The sequence below is a fragment of the Aquarana catesbeiana genome, linkage group LG06 (genome assembly GCF_042186555.1).
Source record: "Aquarana catesbeiana isolate 2022-GZ linkage group LG06, ASM4218655v1, whole genome shotgun sequence".
NCBI lineage: Eukaryota > Metazoa > Chordata > Amphibia > Anura > Ranidae > Aquarana > Aquarana catesbeiana.
In genome coordinates this window covers 155,538,385-155,564,710 of record NC_133329.1, presented here as the reverse complement: position 1 = coordinate 155,564,710, position 26,326 = coordinate 155,538,385, and positions in this window count along the sequence as shown.

Genomic DNA, 26,326 nt, shown 5'->3' with positions numbered 1-26,326 from the left:
TTGTAATTTTGATTCTAAATAAAACAGTTCATGGTAGCAACAAGCAAGTGTCGCCTTGTTTTGTGCTCAGAGAGGTTGGAATATCTGATATCTGTATACAGACTGGGAGGAAGTGGTATATGACGGAAGCACTCAAGCGGAGTGTGGGACGTTCCGTGACAACCCCCCTCCTGAACTGTACCAGGCCACATGCCTTCAACATGGGGGGATGCTTTGGGGTCACCTCCAAAGCACCTTGTCCCCGTGTTGATGGGGACAAGGGCCTCATCCCCACAACCCTTGTCCAGTGGTTGTGGGGGTCTGTGTCCCGCTGACTGCAGGCTTTTTCCAATGACAGCTGTTATATAGCTGTGGGTGGAGCCACCCGGTGATGTAAACGGGTGACCCCACCCCCTCTCACATTACGGGACATCACATGATGTCAGAAGGGGCGGGTCACCCTATTACATCACTAGGTAGCCCCACCCTCAGGTGTACAATGTACCCAATCACCTGGGGGAGCAGGATCTGGGGTCCCCTTGTTAAAGGGGGCTTCTAGATTCTGATAAACCCCCCACCCGCAGACCCCCACAACAGCTGGGAAAGGGTTGTGGGGATGAGGCCCTTGTCCCCATCAACATGGGGACAAGGTGCTTTGGGGGAACCCCAAAGCATCCTTCCCTTGTTGAGGGCATGTGGCCTGGTACGGTTCAGGAGGGGGGGCGCTCTCTCGCCCCCCTTTTCCTGTGGCCTGCTAGGATACGTGCTCAGATAAGGGTCTGGTAAGGATTGTGGGGGGACCCCTCCACCATTTTTTTTTTAATTTTAGCTCGGTTCCCCTTAAAATCCATACCAGACCTGAAGGGCCTGGTATGGATTTTGGGGGGCCCCACACGCCATTTAAAAAAAAAATCAATACATTACAGCTGCAAGCAGTTTTAAATTACTTTTTTTCCTTTAGAAATGTCCTTTTGCTGTGGTACTGTTCTAAACAAGGGAAAGATGCATTACTTTACAGGCATACTAAGGACACCCCAGGCACAAAATTTAAGGAATATTTAATTCTTATTGTTTCACTTTAAGCATTCTTAAAATCACTGTTCCTGAAAAAACTGATGTTTTGAAAACTTTTTTTGCATTGATACATGTCCCCTGGGGCAGGACCCGGGTCCCCAAACATTTTTTATGACAATAACTTGCATATAAGTCTTTAAAATGAGCACTTTTGATTTTTCATGTTCGTGTCCCATAGACTTTAATGGTGTTTGCGTGTTCGCACAAATTTTTTGCCTGTTCGTAAGTTCTGGTGTGAACTGTTTGGCTCATCCCTACTGAAAATATGGTTTCATTTTGGTTGGCTCTGATTCACGTTATTACAATACCCTCCTCTGCTCCTAAAGAAGTATTTTTGAAATATGTCAAGTCAACAAGCAATGCTGAGAGATCAATGTTATACAATGTTGAGAGTATGACATAATTATGTTGTGGGGGAAGGGGAGCTCACACAGAAAAGTGCTGGTTTGAGTGAATCGCAGCCTTTATATATAAAACATAAAATAAAATATTGATGTTAATTATCCACTTCTGACTGCCCTATTGCAGATTCACTACTACAGGCTGGCCGTTCTGTGCAGAATCAGGTACAGTATATATATGTGATTCTGCACTTTCAGGTGTAGGGGAGAGAGAAAATATATCAAAAGTATAACCCCCCCAGCTATTACCTCATTATTTGTACCACCTCCCCTCCCTTTAGATTGTAAGTTCCACTAGCATGGCCCTCCTATCCCTTCTGTATTGAACTGTATTGTAAGTATACTGCCCCCCCCCCCCCCCCCCCCACATTGTAAAGCGATGTGAAAACTGTTGGGGCTATATAAATCCTGTATAATATTAATAAATAATAATATCATTCAACTCAGGCCTCAGTTGCCCAGCAAAGAAGTAGCAGATCCAAGGGTCTCGACATTTGGAATCTGTTATTGAAGAGGTGGAGTCTCCTTGCACATATAGCAAGGCTGCAAGTACTAGGACAATGATAATTATGGGGTATTTTAACTACCCCAACATTTACTGGCATTATGGCACTGCTGGAATAGTATAAGGGCAGAAATGTATAAACATTTTACAAGACAATTTTATGACACAGGATATAGAAGCCCTAACTAGAAGTGATGCTATGCTGGACCTGGTAACCTCAAACCACACAGAGCGTATTACTAATGTTCATATAAAGGAACATCTGGGTAGCACTGACCACAACATGATTTCATTTCATGCAAGCTGTAAATAACAAGCACATACAGGAAAAATACAACCCTTAATTTTAAAGCTGAGGGCTGGGAGAGAATATTGTCATCAAAGAACAAAGAACAGAAATAGGAATTCTTCAAACTGACTGTATGCAAACACACTGCAAAATATATTCCCATAGGCATCAAGTTTAAAGATTAAAAATAAAACCAGAGTAACTCACGTCTAAAGTTAGAAAGGCTATAGATAATATGAAAAGGGCGCTTAGAAATATAAAAATAAAGGAACACTATCATCATTCAAAAGTTACAAAGAATATAACAGAATTGCAAAAATGAAATTAAGGATTAAAAAATTTAAATGAACAACAGGTTGCGAAAAGAGAGTACCCCCCCAAATCTTTAAATATATTAATCGTAAATAGGTCAGGTCTGAGCATATAGACCCTTTAAGAGATTTAGATATGGTGACTGAAGACAAAGAGAAAGCACATTTATTAAATACCTTCTTCAGCTCTGCGTATATAGAGGGAATGGGAAAGCTCATGTACGTAATGGGAATAGTACTGACAAAAGGACCACAATTGCTCAAAATTGATATAGTCTAGAAATATTTAGACAAAATAAAGGTGAATAAAGCACCTGGACCAGATGGCTTACATGCTCGTGTCCTCAAAGAGTTGAGATCTGTTATTTTAAGGCCATTGTTTCTAATTAACAAATAAATAATCGGGCGCCAATTCAGGAAGATTTAACCCAAGGAGTTCTTAAAAGAAAATCCATAGCCGCTAGAGCTAGCCCTTTGAAGGGAAACAGGAAAAGCAACAACACCAATTGATTTCTATATAGGCGCGCACAGGTGGCCTCTGTAGAAAACACCATGCCTCCATGGCTCAGTGGTGTTATTGAAGTAATTCAAACACTATATCAACCATCTCCTCCAGACCACATCCTAGCTATATAATTATTGGGGCTTCTTGCTGGCTGATGGAGATGGTATTGAGTATTGGAAATGGTATTGAGAAGCTCTCAGTTTGATGTAATCACTGCTGTGAAAGGAACCACTGTAGGAATTCGCCGATGTAAAACTCCCGACCAGAAGTTGTGAGAATCCACTGTGCTTGGGCTGCAGCGTCCAAGCCTCGGAAGCCGGAGATGGTGTCACAGAGTCACGCCAGATATCGCGCTAAGCCAGGAGTAACTGCTATGGATGGATGGCTGCTGGAATGCACCACAAAGACCCGAGATGGTGCTATGACAATGCATTTCAAGCACATGCACCTTATCAACTCATGTTTCGAATTTTGGAGATTCTTTAACCACTGGCTTATTATCACTTCCAGGTTGTATTGTCAATGCTTAAATGTACAAACGGAAGTTAAAAGTTGTTTGGCTACCATGCACAGCTGCACCAGTCATATCCCCTCATTGTTCACCTCTTCTCAAGAGAGAATAAAGTAATTTCAGCAAATCTTTCCTCATAGTTGAGCTTCTCCACGGCACTTTTTCAGTTTGGTTGCTCTCCCCTGTACATTCTCTTGTTCTCCAATACCTTTTTTTTGAACTGGTGCCCAAAACAGAACTGCAAATTCCATATGAGGTAAAATTATGACTCCAACTTCAATCGATAACTCTTCTAATACAAGTAAAGTGTTTTGCTAGCTTTAGAAACTGCAGCTTGGAATTGCATTCTACAATGTTGTAATATTAGGTCTCTGATCTAACAGAACACTCAGCTCCTTCTCTACCCCTGACTCCCCCAACTGTTCTCCTCCTAGAATGTATGATACATGCATGTTTTTATCCCCAAAGTTCATATCTTTGCATTTATCAACATTAAACTTCATTTACCAAATAGTTGCCCTAAAAAATTGTGCATTGAGGTTGGCTTGTAAGTTGGAGACATCCTGTAAGGATGTTATTCCACTCCATTTGGTGTAATCTGCAAACACTAAAATCCCAACACCGAACCTTGAGGTACACCACTAATAACTATTGACCATTCAGTTTATGAATCATTATTTACTACTCTCTGAGTACGGTCTTTTAGTCAGATCTCTATCCATTTACAAACTAAATGTTCTAAGCCTATAGACTTTAACTTACACATAAGCCATGTGTGGGGAACTGAGTCAAACGCTTTACCAAAATCCAATCATGCTAAATCCACAGCGACTCCTTGTCTAAGTTTTTGCCTACTTCCTCATAAAAAAAAATCAGATTTGTTTGATAACTTTGATCCATGAATCCAAGTTGTCTGTTGCTTAAAATATTGTTTTCTAGCAAAAGCTCTTCTACTGTATGTGGTCTTTTATTAAAGCCTTCAATATCATCCTAACTATAGAAGCTAAACTAACCAGTCTGTAGTTACTTGGTAATGACTTTGATCCCTTTTGAAATATAGGCACCACATTGGCCTTATGTCAATTCAATGGTACTAAGCCATTCATTAAAAAGTCTCCACAAATTAGAAACAATGGCCTTGAAGCAACAGACCTCCGCTCTTTGAGGACAGGAGGATGTAAGCCAGGGGTCTCAAACTAGTGTCCCTCCAGCTGTTGTGAAACTACAAGTCCCATGATGCCTCTGCCTGTGTGAGTAATGCTTGTAACTGCCAGCCCTGCAATGCCTCGTGGGACTTGTAGTTTTGCAACCACTGGAGGGCCACCAGTTTGGGACCCCTGATGTAAGCTATACAGTCCAGGTGCTTTAGGCCTGGTTCGCACCTTTGCTGGTTGCAGTTGATGCATATTCTGGGTGCATTTTGTGTTTTTCAATACACATTTTTGATCCATTGAAGTCTATGGAACCAAAAATACAACCTACTGGTCCCTGGCCCTTTCCATAAAATGCACAGATGTGAACGTGACCCATAGGAATGTTAAGTGGCCTGTAGTGTTAAATGGTAAATGGACTGTAGTGTGTTTCTGACAAACTGAAAACACACTAAAAAATGCATTGGTGTGAACCAGGCTTTAGTCACTTTTACTTTGTCTAAATGTTTCTGGACAATATCAATTTTGAGCCTTTTGGGTTAATTTTAGGCTATGTCTCTTTTCAATCATTTTTATTAAATTTTGATAAGAGAAGTTACAATAGTAGCATTACATAGTATAATAGACAAAATTGATATAACACAATAATAAATAATATACCCGAATGTCTCTCTATTATTTGGAGGGACTGCGCATCCTACTTGACAATGTGGATGCCACGGACCCCTGGAGAGGTTATGCACAGGTGGGCTATATATTTTATCAAAAGAAAATAAAGGTATTACTCATCTATTGTAGGCAAGCCACCATATACTGAACAGTGAAAAAAAGGTATAAAGTATGAAGAAAATAAAAACAAAAACAAATACAACTGTACCAGAACAAGAGGATTGATCACATATTTATTGGCTATAAGGCATTAATTTGTGGTTCATCTGGGAACCTTGAGGTCCATGATGACCATTGTGCAGTGAAAGAATTTAAAGTGTTAGATTGAATTGCAAAGTGTCTTTCATAAGAGTGTTGTGTTTTAACCCTTTGTACAACTTCATCGGTGTTAGGTGATAAGGTAGTTTTCCATTGTACTGTAATTGTCAGACGGGCCGCAATAATGATATTATTATTATGAGTTATTATGAGTTATTATGCTCCTGAGTTGGGTTGGTACTTTCTTTATGGTGGCGTTAAGAAGGGCTAGTTGAGGATTAGGTTTAAAAAAAAGCCAGTTATAGAGGAAATTTGTTTAAAGACTGCAGACCAAAAGCTGCATATATTTCACAATATGTGAATAATGCTGCCCTTTGTACCACATTGTCTCTAACAGGAGTTGGGTTCCCGAGGGAAGATTAAATACATTCTTACTGGGGTGAGATAAGATCTGTGAAGAATTTTTAGCATTAGGTCCCAGTGATTAGTACAATGGGAATACCAGTAGCAAGTTTGAATCGCATCTTGCCACTCTGTATGCGAATGTGTTGTGCCCAGTCCTTTTTCCCAATTAGTTATATTGGAAGTTTTGGTAAAGTTATGCTTGTTTTGAAGGAGAGTATAGAACCAGGACAACCCTTTAGGCTTGTCGTAATTAGTCATGAGGTATTGCCATACGTCTTTGTTTATGTCATAAAATGTGACTGAGTGGGTAGCCTGAAAATGCTGTAGTTGGATCAGTGCATACGCATGTGGTACCGGCTGTTTGGAGAGTAATTCTTTATACGTGAGTATATTTTCCTGCAGCCAGGAGTGAATCCTAAGATTTGGGATTAAGCATTTATATATTTGGAGATGTGTTACTTCTTGATGTGTTTTAGTTGTAAGGTCAATGGAAGTATGTAATTTTTCCCACGCAGAAAGGGTCGCTGCTATTGAAGGGAAATGTGGGCAATTTAATGGTATTTTTGTTAATTTGGCTAAAAGTAGGGAGGGTAAGTCTCTATTGCTTAAAATGGACTTTTCAATTTGCACCCAAAGTTTAGCAGATTCTGGTTCAAACCAGGCTTTCATTTGATCCAATATTGCTGGCCGATAATAGTTATGTATGACTGGGAAGCTAGATCCCCCTGTATATCTATGTCTTTGGATTATGGAACATTTTGGGCTATGTCAATATTATCCCCAATATGGACTTGAGCTCCCACATTTTGCTTTGTATACACAGAGCTGAAGAAGGTATTTAATGAATGTACCTTCTCTTTGTCCCCAGTCGCCATATCGACATTATATTGTAAAGGGCCTACATGCTAATTCATTCTGGAAATTTGTGGCCTTGATTTCCTTTTCACATGTTCTGTTATATTCTTTTATTTTTAAATGATGATAGTGTCCATTCATTTTTAGATATTTTACATACTCTTTTCTTATTATTGATAGCTTTTTTAACTTTGGACATGACCTGCATAAATTTTATTTTTACTCTATTAATCTGAGCATATAGAATTGAGACTACTGTATATTTTGCAGTGTGTTTTGCATACATTTGATTTGAAGCATTCCCATTTCTGTTCTGTGTCCGTTAATGACAATATTCCCTCCCAGACTAAAACTTGACGAATAGCCCTCAGCTTTGGAAAATTTGCTTTCTTATAATTGGGCATTTTTATGTTTTCAATATGCACTTGTTTATCACAGCTTATAGTAAAGTAAATCATGTTATGGTTGCTGCTACCCACATGTTCTTTTATATGAACATTAGTAATAGGCTGTGCAAATGTTTGAGATTAAAAGGTCAAGCATTAGGGGCAGAAGTGTGAGAGGGGCTGCTTGCATTATAATCACACACTGACAGCTACTGGGGTTTAAGTAAGTTATGGATAACTTTTAGGGGGAAGTTAGAACATTATTACATCTTATTCAAAGAGGGTGCATTTATGTTCTTCCCCTTCTGTGCATCCCTTCTGTATTTGAACTATGCGGGTGTTATATAGTACCTCGAGTTTAAGCTTGAAGTAGGGCCTAATCTCAGGATATCCAAGGTGTAGAACAATTAATCCTACATTTGGCTATCTAAAGCTTTTTTTTAAGTTTATGGATGGTAGCATAGGTTCTTTGCATGTGATGGAGGTCCAACTGGAAAGTACTGCTGGCAGTAAGGCTATGGTTCTGCAGATTTGATGCAGGACTTGATGGCTGCATACAAAGTATGTTTGACCTAAGTGGATGTAGTGTTATAAAACTGTATTCAGCCTGACTGCTAAAGTCTTAATAGCTTAAGATCACAATTGATAAGCGCGATAGGCCAGTAGTTAGACAGTAGAGTCTTCTCTGGGTTTAGGTAAAATGCTAAATTTAGCCCCATTTTCCTCCAGATTAAGAAGGTTACATTTTATCAGATAATAAAAAAGGTTAAGGATATGTAAAACCAGCAGGTCAGACAATTTTCATTATAGTAGCCATTGTAAAATTCATCAGGACCCAGGGATTTGGCTAGCCTAATGGATTTATTTACCTTAAGGGCACTTTCACATTGGGGTGGGGGAGCGACGGTGGTAAAGCGCCACTAGTTTTAGCTTTACCATCGTTTTAGCTGCGCTTTTCGGAAAAGGGTTGAAAGCGCCCGCAAATCGCTGCTGCCGGCGCGATTTGCAGACGCTACGGCAGTGCTGGCCATTGATTTCAATAGCAGGGGCGTTTTAGGATGCCCCAAAGATGTTGCTTGCAGGACTTTTTTTCCTATCCTGCAAGCGCACCACTTCAGTGTGAAAGCACTCGTTTTTCAGACACTTTACAGGAGCTATTTTTAGCCCTTTAGCGCCTGAAAAATGCCTCAGTGTGAAAGTAGCCTATTTTTTTTATCAGTGAATTCCTTTTCTTTTATGCCTGCATGGTGTTGGTCTTTTTAAGGCTTATATGTACACGGGACATTTTACAACCTCTCCTGAGCGATTTAACTTGACAAATAGTAACTGACGTTTAAAAACTTTCATTTTGCTGCATTTACATGCCATATTTAGCCGCATTTAGCTACTTTTGTGTTTAGAAGCGTTTTTAAATTTTTTTTTTTTCAAATAGTCAAAAAGGAAAAACAACTAAACGAAAAGTGAGTTACTGCGTTTACGCGTGTTTACAAGCTGTTACAGGCGTTTGGAGTTTCAAATGCCTCTGAACATTTGTCCTCAATGCATTTTTTTGCTTTCCAAAAAATGCTTCTAAACCCAACTGCCTAGAAAGGACTATAAACGACCCTGTGTACATGTACTGTTAAAATAACAGCATTCAGGGGCAGCTGAAAAAAACGCACACCTGCTCCTAAACGTCTGTTTACCAGCAGCAGTGTACATGAAGCCTAGGGAAATCAATATGTTTGGAAAATTTGTCCAAATAGCTTTTGGATATGGGATGTGGTTTCCAATACATTTTGCTATAAAAACTGTGAATGTAGAATAAGATTTGGGTTTTGAGCAAGTTTACCATTACCTAGCCTAAGTTTAAGGATTGGAGGCATATTTTAGGAATAAGTCTGTTAGCTAATAGAAAGTCTGATCTGTCTCTAAAACTAAAAAAAAAATCTATGTTTATACCATCATAAGGATTTCTCTACTCAGGTGGTCAAAAAAGTTTGTGTAACTGTTCTATTTTTGGCCAATAAAAATGTAGTAGTTTTCCACCAATGTCTTGATGTTTGTTAATATTGAGTTGTTGTCAGACCAGACTGTAGAAAGAATTCAAACAGATGTTAATAAAAGGTATTATTGAACAATATTTGAGGAATTGATATCTGGGCTATTCTGGAATACTGACTGTGAGCTGTAATAATAAGTATAGTCCATAGCAAATAGGTTGTCGTCCTATCATATTTACCAAATAATTTTTGTCAGGCATCCCTGACGAGGGCCCATGCCAAGCGGGAACACAGGTGAGATCCGACCTGCCTCCCTAATGACTGCCAATGGGTGGCTTTATAGCAGCTTAACCCAAGATATAAAGACAGGACCAAAGCCAAATCTAGCAAGGACAGCCAAAAGGTAGGGCCAGTCCACACTGTCAAAGGTCTTGGCCCCATCAAGAAATAACAGTGCTCTGCTGTCCATGTTGTCAGCTCTAATCTGCATATTAAGGAACAGCCTACGAAGATTGACTGCGGTGGACTTTTGGGGCATAAAGCCAGATTGATCTAGGTGTATAATCGTGGAACTTTATTAAGGCGTATTGCCAGTACCTTTGCCAATATTTTAATATTACTTTTCAATAAGGATATCGGTCTATATGAACCAGGGTCTGTGGGGTATTTGCCTTGTTTCAGCAAAAGTATTATATTGGCTTTCGTCATAGAGTATGGCAAGGTACCACCCTTCCTAGCAGCATTCAACACTCCCCAATTCACCACATATGAGCATAAATTGCATCAGAACAAAGAGGATGGTTCTGCTCAACAGTGAGAGCTCCACAGAAGATAAGAGCTTGGATGATGCCACTAACTTTGCAGAGAAATGCTTGCTGCAGGGGCTTAGCTAAAATGCCCTTTTCTCCTATGTTTATGGAAGAGCATGCAAATATGACCTCTACCACCAGGTGCATTGCCACACTTGTTTCTTATCTGCTTATTGAATTAGTGCAAACAGGGATATGACCTTGCAACTTGCCAGTGAGTGGAAGGAAATTCTGTTTAACATTGTTTAAGTCTCCTTCTTCCAGGATTATTCCCAGGATATTCAGAGGCAACAGTTGCATATTTACATAGTTAGTCTGGTTGAAAAAAAGACACAAGTCCATCTAGTTCAACAGTAAAAGTTCCAAGAAGTCAAACATCAACTCCAGATGTTAAAAATTCCCTAGGATATGCTGTACTCTACCCACCTGAGAGTCATTTACAAAGGGTAAGCTATCTTCTTTGACAACCCCAAAAAGTTAGAGTCTCACACTTCTTCAGTGTACACTGACTGATGAGGGTTCTATTCTACATATACAGTACTGTGAAAAGGTACTGTATCTGCTTCTGTTCCCCATATTAGTAAAGGTATATATAACTGTAAGCAATTTACTCTTTACATCACTGTATTAGCATACGCTGTGCTAGTTTTACCCTTTTTATATTCTCTTCATAACTCAAATTTTGTACCTCTCCTTCTTCCTATCATGCCATCTTATTTAACTGTCATCTAGTATTATGCATGAGCTAAAGTTTGCTTTTAAAGTTCTGTGTATATATAGCCCCATTCCCTCAGTCTTACTCATTATAAGACAGATATCTTATCTTGCATGGAAGTCCACATTGGGTGACCTGTAATGTTCTGGGTGTTTATGGCGATCATGGTCAACTCCCTCCCTCACAGATAGGGTGAAGCTGGAACTGTTTCTAAGTCGCCTGTTTTCTTTTTACATTGGAGTGCTAATTTGAACCTCGGTGGGGGTTACTGCTTTAACCTCAGCAGCAGTAGTGCAGGATCTTTCCAGGTATTATATAGTCTTATGCCTCGTACACACGATCGGACTTTCCGACAACAAAACTGTGGATTTTTGTTTGTAGGATGTTGGCTCCAGCTTGTCTTGCATACACAAATGTTGGCCAACAAATACGAATGTAGTGACGTACAAGACGTACGTGATATCTCCATTACAACGCTAGTTATATCTCTGGCTTGTACTTGATTCCGAGCATGCGTGAACTTTTGTCCAATGGACTTGTATACACACGATCGGAAAGTCCGACAACAAACATTTTTTGGCGGAAAATTTGAGAACCTGCTAGCCAACATTGGTTGGCGGAATGTCAGACAACAAATGTTCGATGGAGCATACACACGGTCGGACTTTCCACCAACAAGCTCACATCCAACATTTGTTGTCGGAAAATCTGATCGTGTGTACGGGGCAGTATACTCTTCCAGAGCTACCTATTCTGACCTGGCCCTTTCTCATTATCTGGATAATGTTGACTTCCCCCAACTAGTTTCCACTGACAAGGTCATGCTTTACTGCCCAGTTATACCAGTTATACTGGTAGCAGTATCCACCTGCCCAAAAACCAAGCTGCTGTAACCATTCTCCTAAAGCTGGGTAAGGATCCTGTCCCACTGTACTTGTCATGAAAAAGAACAAAAGAAAAGCGCCTCTGAGTGCAGGTATTTAATTAAGAAAATAACAAGTTATCCACACTTACAAGTTAGTAAGGAGAAAACAGCTACAAAGGGGGAACAGCTCCTGGATCAGTCCCGGCGTTGAGGAATTGGACTGTAATATCATACTGCGTGAAGACGCAATCTTATTGGTCTACAGATGTGTCACATGACAGCGACTTCTATCTTGAGATGGATAGTGAGTGGATATAGATAAAAAATTAATTATTTCAAATATAAATCATTTAAAACCGTAAAAGTAAGGGTACATTACAGCAGGGTTGATATATAACTAATGGTAGTAGGGGCTCCTAGTAACAAATATGTGTACTAGGGATGATGAATAAAAATAAAGATAAAAATATATATATGCACATATAACTGAACAATATGCACCATGCACATGTGCATATAAGAGAAAGGTAATTCTATAGAGGTATATATATGGAGATATATACAATACATGAAGAATATATACAGTATATAAAATACATATATGAGCAAAGAATCCATGCTGGGATGGGGAAGGGAAGAAAAATGGATAGTTAGTTATATGATAGTGTTGACTTCTATTTCTTCATTTAACCCATTTGGCGCAAGAGTATCGAGGGTGTATATCCAAAAAGTCTCGCGTTTGCATAACATGGAGAACTGTTCAGCTTCAGACAAGTTGTGGGGTATCGACTCTAGGACCCACACCTGTAGACCAGCAGTAGATTGATTGTGGTGCTCCAAAAAATGGTGAGGAACGCTATGTTCATCGCAACCTTTCTCGATAAATCTGCGGAGTTTGCCAAAGCATTGTTGTAATGGGCGAATAGTGTGGCCGACATATAATGATTTGCATGGGCATGTCAGACAGTAAACTACATATTCAGTAGAGCAGTTATAAAATCCCTCCAACTGATATATCTTATCTTTATGTTGGAAGCTCCGTTGGCCATGTCTCACAAAGGCGCAGGTTTTGCAAAGCGATTTATTGCACCTATACATGCCGGTGAGAGGGATAAGGACCAAGGGGTTATTAGGTTTGGTGCGTTTTAATTTACTGGGCGCTATCTTATTTTTCAATGTTGGGGCCCTTCTATAAGTGACCTTAGGTTTGTTACTGAGACTAATATTAAGGAAGGGGTCCTGTTTTAAGATGTTCCAATGTTTATGGAGAATATGCTCCATTTTCTTGTATTTGCCATGGTATCTAGTGATAAAACGCACAGTGTCATTTTCCAGCTGTTTTTTGATCTTAGGTTTTTTCCGGGGAGAAAGGTGGTATAGGCCTGGTCTACTAATTTGTCAGGATATCCCTTTTCTGAAAATTTATTTTTGAGGTGCACGCTTTGAGAGATGTAATCAGAATCTCTGACCTTTAGGGATGTTGTTGATCCACTGTGGGTGATGACAGCTATCGAAATGTAAATAAGAGTTCCCCGCAGTGGGTTTAGTGTAATTGCGTGAAAAAATGTGATTATTGTTATGAAAAAGCTCAAGGTCTAAAAAAGAGAGGCTGTCTACATTGTGTACAGATATGAAAGAAAGACCTAAATCATTTTTATTGCAATGAGAGACAAAACCGTCAATTGAGGAGGAAGGGACATCCCAAATGACGATGATGTCATCTATGTATTTGCCATAAAATACTAGGTGTTTGGTGAAAGGGTTATTGTTCCATATAAAGCGATCTTCCCACAACCCCATGGTCAGATTCGTGTAGGATGGGGCAAAATTAGTCCCCATGGCAGTGCCATGGGTTTGCAGAAAAAATTCCTCCTCAAAATGAAAATAATTGTGTGTTAGGCAATAGGTGGTGGCTTCCGATATGAATACAGACTGTTTAGCATTTAGCAGAGGGTCCAGGGACAGAAAATGTTGAACTGCCAATAGACCTATATGATGGGGTATAGACGTATATAAAGAGTTAACGTCGAGAGATAACCAAGAGTAGCTGTCATACCAAGTATAGGGGGTCAAGAGTTCCATTAAGTGTTCCCACAAATTTTCTTTCACACATCTTTAGAAATTCATTATTAGGTATGCCCCCCCCCCCTTAGCAGGCTCTTTATTTCAACTTTCTTTCAGTTTCATTTTCTAGCTAATTGACGTTTACCATATCAGCTGTAGTGTATTTTCCCTCTATGCAGAGCTATTTAAGTTTTTCTTCCTCCCCGTCCACCCTACACTTGAAAAAGGAGCGTGCATGCCCAGTGGGAACTTCGCGCATGCTCTGAAACGTGTTGTGGTCCTCTTCACTCCGGTGACGTCACACGCCCACGAGCGCCCTTGTTTTGGATTACGGGACTTCCATCCAGCGCTGTTCTCTCTTGGATGTGGACCAAGGCCATCTCTTCTGACTCACACTGCCGAATCCACGCCATGGACGCTGGGACCGATCCAGGAACTGTTCCCCCTTTGTAGCTGTTTTCTCCTTACTAACTTGTAAGTGTGGATAACTTGTTATTTTCTTAATTAAATACCTGCACTCAGAGGCGCTTTTCTTTCGTTCTTTTTTATGTTTACTAGAGAGCTGACTTCGCTCACCTGGAAAGCTTGCCCTCAGCGCTGGTCCTCACACAGAGACATTTTAGTTATCCTAATTTAATCCCCTCTTTTACAAGGCTTATTGCTATGGACTGGTTATTGCTATGGACTACCGATAACATTCTTCTGCAGCTATAGCTTTGCTTTTATTTTCCAGCCTATTGATTGATTTTATATTAATTTTATAGTGCATTTTCTATTTGTCCTGAGCGCTCGCACGTATTTGTATATACACTGTACTTGTCATGGTTATGCAATAGAGTTTGTCTGTCAGCTTACCTCTCACCATGTGTTCATCTCTAGAGACCAGCCACTCTCACCTGACTGCTTTTATAATCTCTCCTCTAAGCATGGCTCCACCCCAGCTCCTATCACAGAACTCTATATTAACCTGTGCACTGCTCAAAGGGTTCTTTTATTGTAGGAAGTGTAAAGCCTGCAAATTAACTAGGAATAATACGAGAAAAGTAGAACACTTCACATCCTTTAGTACGGGCAAAGACTACAAAATAGACAATTCATCACCTGTAAATCTACTTATGTAACGTACCTTATTACTTGCCCATGCGGGTTACAGTATATCGGACTGACTAAAAGAAAACTTTGCACCCGTATCAACAACCACCTCACAAATATTAAAAACGTTTTCTCCAAACACAGTCTCTCTAACCATTTTAGAATCCACCTCCGGCAGGATCCTAGCTTGGCTAGATTTTTTGGGATTGACAAGCTGGATGCTGATTGGAGGGGAGGAAATATGGTTCAGAGAATATCAAAAAATGAAACGGAATGGATTTATCGTTTGAACACACTTACTCTGGCAGGTATCAATGTCGACATCGACTTGAATTGTTATTTGTCCAATTATTGACCTATATTTATACTGGTTGTGAAGGGACAATCCATTCCGGTTTCATCCCTTTACATTTATATATTTCCTTCTATTTTAAGTTTATTTATTTCATTTCATTTTATTTAATTTATTTATGCATTCTGATTTATTCATTTTATTCAGTTGTGCAATCTGGCATCCATCCACAAGATGGCAGTTTAGATACCTTAGGAATTTTATAACCGTATTGTACTTGCTGGCCACAAGATGGCAGTGTTAATTTTCAATTTTGGTTAATCCCTCTGCAAGGTGGGATGTCACCAGATTGGAATCCTCTGATTGATGTGTGTATTTAGGGAGGTGGTGTGCCAGTTTGTGCGATCCCTGATGATGTCAGCGCGCACTGACGAAACCGGTCGGACGCACCGAACGTGACATGCCATTTCCGTTCGCAACGTACTTTGTTTGTCCGCTCGAACCCATATGTGGGTGATGCGGTTTTTAGCTTTTTTAGCCTGTTTTTAGCCTGATCAATAAATTTTGGCATACTTCACGATGGGAGTTCATTCATCTTTTTCCCATACATGGCACTAATGGTCTTCAATGACCCATCTCTATCCGGGAGTTCGTTTGCATGCATCTAAACAGCTACAGTGTTACCTGAGGTACCTGAGTTCCAGCACCTGAACCAAGCCATGATCGTGTGGAGCTTCCTTGGCTGTTCTTGAAGCGTTCTTTGACTTCTGTCATGGGAGTCACCACAATCTGGTGAGTAGGCTGTGTGGCCAGTGTTGGTGGTGGATTACTGTTGTCTGATGCCTTGCTGAACCCCAGGAAGATTCATCCAGGAGTCCGATTTCAACATTATTTGAATACTTTCTTGAATTTAGTTTTTTGAATATAATTTTTTTATTTAATTTTTTAACTCATTTTGAATTTGGACTGTTGCTTTCACTTGTTTTGTTTTACTATTATTATTTTTATTTTATTTTTCAATCTTTGATGTTTGATTATTTGCTGCTTTCACTTAGATGATATTTACTCATGAGTATCACTATTGACACCATATATTTATACTACATTTACTTTGTTTACATTAGAGTGTGTCATCTGCACTTGCACTTTACAGGGAGCGCGGTTTGCAATCAATTATTGTTTTTCATTTTTCATCACCATTATGATGTGCTGCTCCTTAATCTATATTAGTTTAACCAGCTTCCATTAGCGCCGGTTGGTAGTTTTCACTATCTATTATACATGTTCCAGTGGCCCTGCCTTCCTTTACCACCCTGACTCCCATCCGCAGCAGTCAGCCATAGGGTCCACTACCTTGCGGTGCAATCCTGATCCCAACGGTGTGCATCTGTCACCTGGCCTCAGGTGGCCTGACAGTACTCATACAGCTCTATTTCTTAATAAACACTAAAGTCATTTCCACAATTATTCCCTCTGACCAGACATGTTTTATTATCAATAGAAACACCACAATGAATATACGCAGATTTTTTTGTGTAATCTGCAGCTACGACACTTCAACACTTGCAACAGGGCTACTTTTTCTTTTACAATAAAGGCATTGATTCTTTATTATTTATGGGCACTGTTGCTTAGATACAGTATAGGCTAAAACATTTTTTACCTGGCTTCAGCTCCTCTATAAATAACCCATTGCACATATTAGGGCTGGGGGTGGCTCCTGTGATAACGGGATACGAGGCAGGGATGTCCCCTATCCATTGTCCTATTTTCTTTTGCAGTGGAATCGCTGGCTATATTGGCAAAAACTTCCTCTGCATTTATAGGATTCTCTTATGGTGCTCTGGAAGAAGGTATATTAATGATTACAGTTAATTCATTGGTGTAACTGATTCATAATATTGAATCAATACAGTGTATTATGAAACTCCTAGATACTTTTGGCTCCTATACTAGCTTTTAAGTAAATTGGCATACATCTGTCTTGCTGCCCATAGATTGCTTCATGCACTGCTCCCACCTAACCTTTCCCATACTCCCTGTGTTCATTTCTTCCACTATTAGTGTATACAAATATCCGGCAATCCCAATTAATATATCACTTTAAACTGGGACCCGGTAACGACTGAAATGATGAAATGCTTAGGCTGCACTGCATTTCTTAAATGTGGAGCATATTAACCTTTTAAAGAGGGTCTCAATACCCAACCTATTATATATTTTGAAAAATTCACCTTTATGGTTTCCTGCAGTTGCTATTTCACACCCTTATATGAATGGGTATAAAAGCCTAAATTGCTCTTATTAGATTACGACATTGTAAGGTGAGGGGAGGGCTATCTGTTCCACATCCATGTTTGTATTTTTTGGCTGAACAATTTCACCATTTATACCAATGTGGTCCTATGAGATGTGTCTTAGTTTGTCCCAACTACCCAATTATTTACAAACGTTTCCTACGTTATGGCTATTGCATTGTGTGTGGTCTGTCTGTAAACGTATTAATTCTGTAGGATGTTATATTGCATTTACCTCACTTTGGAAATAGCCTGACCTTCCTGAGCTTTTGTCTCTAAAAGAACACCGTTTGTGGAATTTGTTGTCACAATTATATGGTTGTTACACCCTTAAGACATTCACTATGCTACAGTCAGCGTTTGGTGTCTCCAGCAACCTGTTTTATAGATAAATACAATTTCACCAAGCTCTATAAACTCAATTTCATGACACACCCATTCAGTTTACATAATTTGTCCTAGCAGAAGATGTCTATCACAAAGTGTATTATATCTAAGGATTACTTACTGTATACCTGCTTAGGGATCGCTAGTGATATTATAGATCTATTGATCTGATATTGGCACAGTTACAGATGACAAATGGGTCATTAAATAATAATTTAAAAAAAATCACAAACTCCCAAATACTAAAGATGGGATAAGGATGACTCACCTTTTGAGTTTCTGTGAGAGGAGTGGGATCAAGATCTCAAGCCCTTCCTGTGGTTCCCAGACACAATCTGACCTCAGTCCTGTTATGATAATGCTGCGTTGGGCGTTGTTATGGTTTGCCACAGTTGCAGGCGCCATATTGGGTTTGCGTATCCCTGGCTTGGGACAGTTAGTGGTGCCGACACAAGCTTTCCCAGAAGTTTTGCTGGCCATATGCCAGTCCAATAGTAGCATAAGGAGCAACTCTGTGTCTCCTACCTAACTGAAAGCGAGAACGCTACTGGATTATGGACTTTTGCAGCTTCTGATGAAGGGGCATGACCGAAAAAGAGCCTTGACCAGTGTGTTCTGGCGGGGATTGTTAGTACTCCTGAGCTACTAGTGTGTACCAGGCTTAAGCGTGAGATGGGTCTTTCAGTTGTTTACACCTATTGCTTTTAGTAAAACTTGTTATTTGTTAGATAAATTTTCTAACTAAGTTTAGCTTTGTGACTCACGCAGTTTTTGGTATTTGGTAAGTCTTTTACAATTTGAAATTCAGATTCTGTAAGTAATTATCAATTATTATTAAATTTGGAGCTTGACATAGCCCAGTCTTGTAAACTGGGTTTTCAAATCTTTACGGAACCCCATAGATATTACTCTGCTCTTGTACTGAGCAGTAGGAGTATTAAAGCATACACATGGCTCAGGTTACATACAGTAGGAACAGAGCATGTATATTTGTTAAGAGCTTTGCAAATGCAATTGTCGTTCTTGTTTTCGTCTCACAATATGGTACAAAAACTAGTAGCTTTATTTACAGAAAGAAAACGGCTGTGGATCACTGCTTTGTTCCAAACATGTGCTGGCATACCATAACTATTGGTCTGTGATACAGAAAAAAGGCTAATCCCCTTGTGTTATATGCTTTTTGCCAACAACGTTTGCAAATACAGAATCGTGCATATGGAATTAGTTATTGCATTGACATTTAATAAATTCAAACTTGCCTTTAAGAAGCGGTTGTCTTTGTTCAAATCTATATGTCTTTAAAAATTCCATTCAAAGAAAAGGAACTTGCATGGAACTAGCTCGCTGCCTCTCGTTTTATTTTTCCAACACCTCCCTCTGTCAAGCTCTGATTAAAGAGACACAAGAAATGATTAGGATTGAGTATACCAAGATCCAATTTACATACACTATATCTTGTTCAAGGGCAAATTGACTCAACATTTTAAACAGTCGCTGGATCTAAAAGCATCATTAATAATAAAAATCAAACAAATCCCTTGCCTCAGCATGCTGTATACATGGTGAGCTTATTGTGTTTATTACTATTATAAACTGTACTCTTCAGGACAGTGAGTGTACAAATTCATGCTAAGAACACCTGTCAATGACAAGGTAGGCTAATACAGATCCATAGCTCCGCTCAAGCTCACTGTATGCAGTCAAAGCACTGATTATTAAAAATACTGCAAGAAGAGCTAATTGGAGTGCGGCTAATTTTTCCTATTTTCAAGGTAGGCTAATAGACAGCACTATAGTAAGAACAGCACTGTACTTGAGTAGGGGCCTATACTCACAATCTTGCTCTGTATACTAAATCCATGGCCATCCCAGATCTCTCATGCCTAAAATTACATCAAATTTATTATGAACTATCATGAGCTACAACGTATTAATGAGACCATCATTATAACCATCAAATGCAAGAAACAAAGAAATGGTATATTATCTAGTTAAAAGACCCATCAGTATACTTTATTTACAACATACAAAGCCAAAAATTCCTAAAGATGGAAATTAAAGGGTTATTCCACTTTTGTGGAAAATAAAATAGCAAATAAAAAAAATAATACTATAGTGTATACAATTGAGACACAAGTCATATTGTAATTGAATGGTTTTAAAAATTACTGTACCTTTCCTTTTCCAGCTGCAGCGCTGTCGTTTTCTGTAAAACGCAATGCAATATGGCTACCTTTAGGTGTTCTGTACACAGATTTCTGTACACAGATTTAATTTCCTGCTTGTGTAATTGGCTAACTGAATGGCCCAGAAGTCTACACTAAGATACAAGTAAGATTTCAGGAATCCCTTGCAAAAAAAAAAAAAATTTTGGTGAGATACTCCCAGTAAGAAATCATGTCTAAAGGGATGCAAACCCTTTAATTTTCCTCAGTAGAGCCCTGCAAGTTTAGCAGCTGATTGATAATTATGAAACCACTCCCAATTAGATTTAAAAACAAAAATAATTGTGCGCTAGGGAAGATTTTGAAACATAAAAGCAGCCTACACCAAAATCTGTGATACCAAATTAGTGCATAAATAAATAAATAGTGTGGCACTAAATTAATACAACATGATAGGAAATATGTACCATGTGCCAATTAATAAACTTGCATATATCAAACAGAATTAAGGAATGAACAAAAACAAATATCATATAAAAAAGTGCTACAATAAAGTGCAAAAATATGGTGAAGAATATTGTTACAAAAAGTCCATACAAATGACTGAATAATCTTCATATAAATGATGTGACTTGATATAAGTGCTTGACCTCGTGGGACCCGTCACCTCTAGTAAGATGGAAGGCTTACCGGATCGCCAGCGACCCCCCTTACTCAGGGAGGTCAGAAAGCGCAAATTGGATCACAGATCCCCATCATGGAACTCCAGATCTCCTGTGTTTCCCAGATCTCCCGGGTGTTTCTTGTCAGTAACTTCTGTGTCTCAGATGGTCAATTACAGCAAGTATCCCAAATGTTCAAAGATGGGGCAAATCATGCAAAAAAATATAATGCTCCAGATAGTGTAATACTGTCTCATCAAAGAATTTATTGGAGTAAATAGATTACAGTGCTATTTGAGGACTCAAATGAGTCTCTAATTAGCATAAAAACAAAGAATTGGTAGCAAGTAAAAAAATCCTGTGTACGGAGGTTTAAAATGTGATTGTGCATGCGCAGGGCATGTGGGCTTGGCTACCCGACGATCATTTAGTCAAAATCTGACGTCATCAGGGGTACCCCTTATAGCAAGCACTTATATCAAGTCACATCATTTATATTATCTTCACCATATTTTTGCACTTTATTGCAGCACTTTTTTATATGCTATTTGGTTTTGTTCATTCCTTAATTCTGTTTGATATATGCAAGTTTATTAATTGGCACATGGTACATTCAGTGATTGCAATATTTTATTTATGCCAATTTGATCATTTTTTTGCACATTTGCACTTTAAAGGTATTGCGAATACTCATACACATTTTATGGCATAAGCGCTGCACTCTTTTTTCCTTATTTTGTTTCTGTGCCCAGTATCTGGGTTATGGTGTACAGCTGCTGTTTGATGCCATTTTTATACTGAGCGCGGATATCTACCTACCTACATGATAGGAGATATACTGTACTTAATGCATAAAATTCTAATTTAAATGATAAAAATCTCAATTCATAAAGTGCAAAAATGTGAAATAAATTCAAATTTACATTTCATCAAAAATACACCAACATAATAAAAACAATATTAAAATTCTATAAACAAATAATTCATGAGTTAAAAAATCTAAAAAATAGGTAATTCATGTGCAAAAATATAAGGTCTACAGTCAGATAGCATCACATGTAGGCCCTGCCCGATGCACGTTTCGTCAAAGAATGACGGCTTCAGGAGACTTGGCTAATTTCCCTGAAAATTTCATTCTTTGATGAAACATGCATCGCACATGAATTACATGGATGTTGCACATGAATTGGTAAACAAGCAAAGTGCAGCGCTATAAGTATATATATGACATAAAAAGAAATAAAGTCCCACCAAGTGACATAACATCAATCAGTAGATATAAGTGAACAAAATCAATCAATAATAAACAAGGAAAATATATATGTGACATAAAAAAAGATAAGGTCCCACCAAGTGACATAACATCAATCAGTAGATATAAATAAAAAAGATCAATCAATGGTAAACAAGGTACTTAGATCACAGATGCATGTGAAAAAGTATATGAGAAAGAGTCCAAAAAAAAACATTAAAATTATATTGAGTCCACAAAAATAAAAATAAAAATAAAAAACACCCATCCAGGAAAGATGTGATACGGAGTGTTAGTAGATAATCCACCAAGGAGTGTATGAGTAGAGTCTGCTTACCGGACGGCGATGACTGCTATTACGGCAGTCTCGCCCAGCATAGGGATTATGGTCTCCCAAAACCAAAGGTACAGAGCGGGACCAGTAGCTTTAGCAATCGATCATGACCGGAAATAGAAAGCAAAACACATCCATAGCGCAATAACGTAAGATAAAAGGTTTTAATAGAATAAAGGAATTGCACTTACAATTTGGTAGAAAAAATTTAGCATGAGAGGTATTAGACACAGCGGCGGTGTCTCCGTGTACCGCGAATCACTTCCTGTACTGCAAAGCCCATCCGAGAACGTGATGACGTCACCGTCATAGGCTCCTCCCTACGCGTTTCGTCACGATAGGACGTCGTCTGGGGATTGGCCGTTGCACATGAATTACCTATTTTTTTAGATTTTTTCATTCATGAATTGACTCCCATTAGATTCACTTTTCACATGGACACAGACAAACAAACAGCTGTTTCTTTAGACAAGAAACAAAAGGTAGGAATCTGCAACAACATTTGTTAAAATCCTTGCAATGTACTGTACATAGGTCACCCAGAGGAGAATGTTTTTTCTCAACAAAAGTGGAGTTACTCTTTAAACTGAAAATAAAGTTTCATAGCCACTATTTAGACCTTTGCAAGATTGTTTACAAACTAAACACATAAGTGGAATGCACTTCTGACTCTGCACTTATCACTCATCATCTGACTGTCTTATCTGAAAATATCATCTTTGTTCTCCCACAGGTATGCTCCTACTGCTGCAACTCCAGCTAGAATCGCATTAGTGAAAACTGTCTCCTATGTCTCTTAACTCTGGTATGCTCCTACTGCTGCAACTCCAGCTAGAATCGCATTAGTGAAAACTGTCTCCTATGTCTCTTAACTCTGGTATGCTCCTACTGCTGCAACTCCAGCTAGAATCGCATTAGTGAAAACTGTCTCCTATGTCTCTTAACTCTGGTATGCTCCTACTGCTGCAACTCCACCCAAAAACCGAAACACTGCTATCTTTTTTCTTATGTGTCTCTAATAATGCTGGTATGTTATTTTTACTTAACTGTCTGTAGACCTGTCCACATTACAATGCTTTATTATCTCCCTTGTCTTACCCAAAATTATGGCCCGTTTGACTTTAGTGCCCTCTTGCTAGTCTGTTTCTGACTTAAGAATTTTGCCCTGTTAACCAGCCAAGCTTTATAACCTCTTGATTGCTAATTGAAATCCACCCACATCCTACCCCTATCAGTATATATATATATATATATATATATATATATATATATATATATATAAGCTTCTCTTGGGGGAAGCATTTGCAGGGGGTACACATTTGCAACTTGGCTCTTTCTCAAAGTGGCGATTTCTATAAGTGGAATGCACTTCTGACTCTGCACTTCAGCGAATGCACAAAGTGAAGGGACACAAGATAAACACTTTGAAAAACAGCACACAGACAACAGGGGAACTTGTTTATTCCTTTAGCTCTTTTTCCTTGTAACATGCATTCTCTACCACTGCTTTTGACAACTCTGTCCTCCATCCTAAAACCATCTCTCCTTCACCCCTCTTCTCCCCCCCACAGCATATATATATCACCCTCACTTCTGTCCTGTCCTTATTACTGCACCCACCAACTCCTGCTAATTCTAAATCCGCACACTAAAAATCTCCAAGACCCTGGGGCATGTCCCTTTATATAAGTCTCACTCCCATGTTACCTCCCTCACCCTCTTGCCCTCTTCTAACCTCTGGAGATATATCCCCAAACCCTGGGCCTCCATCATTTAACTGTACCCCATGCACCCATCACCCTGCACCCTCTGGCAGCAGCCGCAATCAACACAATTTAGTTCCCATTTCTATTCTTCCCAAGACCAGACTCCCTCTCTCTTGTGCCCTTTGGAACTCCCGCTCTGTCTGCAGCAAACTCACCTCTCTCCATGACCTCTTTATTGCCAACTCATTTAACCTACTCGCCATTACCGAAACCTGGCTCCACGAATCCGACACTGCATCTTCTGCTGCTCTATCCCATGGTGGTCTTCTCTGGACTCACTCCCCCAGATCCAGCGGACGTAAGGGAGGAGGTGTCGGAATCCTTCTAGCCCCACATAGCACCTTTCAGGTACTTCAGCCACTTCCCTCTCTGTCACTCTCCTCCTTCGAAGCACACTGCATTCGTCTTTTCACTCCAATTTCTCTAAGGATAGCTGTGATCTACAGGGCCCCTGGACCAGTATCAACCTTTCTTGAAGACTTCTCTGCCTGGCTACCCTACTTTCTTTCTTCTGAAATCCCCACAATCATTCTCGGGGACTTCAACATCCCTATTAATACTAACACTCCTTCCACTTCCAAACTTCTCAGCCTAACATCCTCCTTTGACCTGAAGCAGTGGATACATGCTCCAACTCACTCAGAAGACAATATCCTTGACCTCGTGTTCTTTCACCTTTGCACTCCATGCAACCTTTCTAACTATCTATTGCCTCTCTCGGATCACCACCTTATTAGTTTCACTCTCTCCCTTTCCTTCACCTCCTCTCCCTCCAATCACCTTAAAGTTACCTGCAGAAACCTACATCATCTCAACCCTTCTCTTCTCTATTCTGCTATCAACAACCTGTACGACAAAATCTCACCCCTATCCTGCACCAACCTAGCCACTTCTGTGTACAACGCTTCACTTCTAGCCTCACTGAACTCATTGGCCCCCCTCACTACACACAGAATCAAGCCCAGACCCCTTCAACCTTGGCAAACAGATGATACTAGAAGTCTGAAAAAAACGTAGTCGTGCTCTTGATCGCCTGTGGCGTAAGACTAAGTCCCAGAGAGATTTCAACCAATATAAAATTTGCCCTCCAAAAATACAATTCCAGCCTCCTCTCTGCCAAGCAGACCTATTTTACCACTCCCATTAGCAACTTATCATCCTGTCCCCGTCAACTCTTCTCCACCTTCAACTCTCTACTTTGTCCTCCACCGCCTCCACCTGCCAACTCACTCACCGCCCAGGAGATCGCCAATCACTTCAAACAGAAGATTGATACTATTCGTGCGGAGATCATTCGCACAATCATTATTTCCCTCTTTCAACCCCACCACTACAGACGAAGTTGCTAAACTATTTGCTAGTGTCCACCTTACCACCTGCAATCTGGATCCTGTTCCATCACAAATGCTACGTTCACACTCTGGCCCTATGCTACACTCTCTAACCCACATCTTCAATCTCTCCCTCTCTTCTGGCATCTTCCCTAACTCTCTAAAACATGCACTTGTCAGACCCATACTTAAAAAGCCCTCACTGGACCCATCCAATCTTAACAACCTACGCCCCATCTCCTTGCTCCCCTTCTTATCCAAACTCCTCGAACGTCTGGTCAACAACTGACTGAGCGTTCACCTCACTGATAATGGCCTTCTTGATCCCCTTCAGTCTGGATTTCGTCCTCAACACTCCACAGAAACTGCTCTCCTAAAACTAACAAACAATCTACTAACGGCCAAAACCAATCAACACTATTCTGTACTCCTACCCCTGGACCTCTCTGCTGCCTTTGATATGGTTGACCACCCCCTCCTCCTCAAAAAAACTACACGCCTTTGGTCTCCGTGACTATACACTTCGCTAGTTCTCTTCCTACTTATCCAACCACACCTTTAGTGTTTCTTATAACTCTACTTCCTCCTCTCCTCTTCCTTTCTCTGTTGGGGTCCCTCAGGGTTCTGTTCTTGGACCTCTACTATTTTCAATCTACACCGCCTCCCTGGGTCAACTGATAGCTTCCCATGGTTTCCAATACCACCTCTACGCTGACGACACCCAAATCTATTTCTCTACCCGTCAGTTCACTCCCTCTGTCTCCTCACGTATCACAAATTTACTCTCAGATATATCAGTCTGGATGTCACACCACTTCCTCAAACTCAATCTAGCCAAAACCGAACTTCCTGTATAATAATAATAATAATAATAATAATAATAAACACATAATCATAAGTGATATTGTTCAATAGTGTCCAACATTATACAGTAAATCGCATAATCCATAAACTCTTGATTTTCCTCAACACATTTCAAGAAGAATACTAATTTCTTCAGGAGGATATTGCCAA